The sequence below is a fragment of the Ranitomeya variabilis genome, chromosome 5 (genome assembly GCF_051348905.1).
Source record: "Ranitomeya variabilis isolate aRanVar5 chromosome 5, aRanVar5.hap1, whole genome shotgun sequence".
NCBI lineage: Eukaryota > Metazoa > Chordata > Amphibia > Anura > Dendrobatidae > Ranitomeya > Ranitomeya variabilis.
Genome location: NC_135236.1, coordinates 670,795,846 through 670,796,600, shown reverse-complemented (window position 1 = coordinate 670,796,600; position 755 = coordinate 670,795,846). Strand labels below are relative to the sequence as shown.

Below are 755 nucleotides of genomic sequence, written 5' to 3'. Positions count from 1 at the left end.
AGCCAAGTTTGCCCATTACCACCTCTTATTATTTGATTGACCTTTCTCCTTGCTATCCTCGTGGCACTGACTGGTGGGTCATTAGTCGAAGTTCTAGTCTAAATATGGGTCCTTAATTGATCTGGTACCCCAACATCAACACCACTTATACTGCCTTGATTATGTCCATGGTCAACATCTCAAAACTGCTGTGTTCTTTGGAACGTTTTGACAGATTTGGCCTAGGAGTCTCTGAATATTAGCACTTTAAGATTGGGTTGGTACAATCTAGAATAATCTTTATATTCTCTCTTAGCTTCTTCTTGAAGATCAGATCCTACACATGATCTTAGCCAAAAGGCCGAGAAGCATCTTGAAGATGCAGAATTTGGTTTTAAAGTATTCCTAGATGACAGACTCCAAATTAGTCCCCAGTAGACTTGGCTTGAGTCACAACTAATCCAGTAGACAACCAACTAAAAGTCAACAACGTAGGATGAAATGATGGAATCAATGGAAGGAACCAATTATGGGACCTTTAGTCCAAGTGACACATACAATAGTAGGTCCTTTAAATATCTTAGGAGTTTACGGTCGCAAAGGTGGGATCTCAGCAGCTTGGGATTATCCTGCCTGCAGGAGTTTATCCTATACTCTCCTACGACTGAGGTTGGACTGCTAAGAAAGTCCAGATTCCTGCCGAACGTATGACCACCAGGAAAGGTCTCACCTACTTTCGGCTACGTTGAAACTTGAAGCTCAGTGCCTTCTATAGT

General features: G+C 41.9%; 1 pseudogene; it reads right to left on the bottom strand.

Annotated features, from left to right (window-relative positions):
- Positions 1-251: 251 nt before the first annotated feature.
- LOC143777404 (U2 spliceosomal RNA) lies at positions 252-352 on the bottom strand (annotated as a pseudogene).
- Between the last annotated feature and the right edge of the window lie 403 nt (positions 353-755).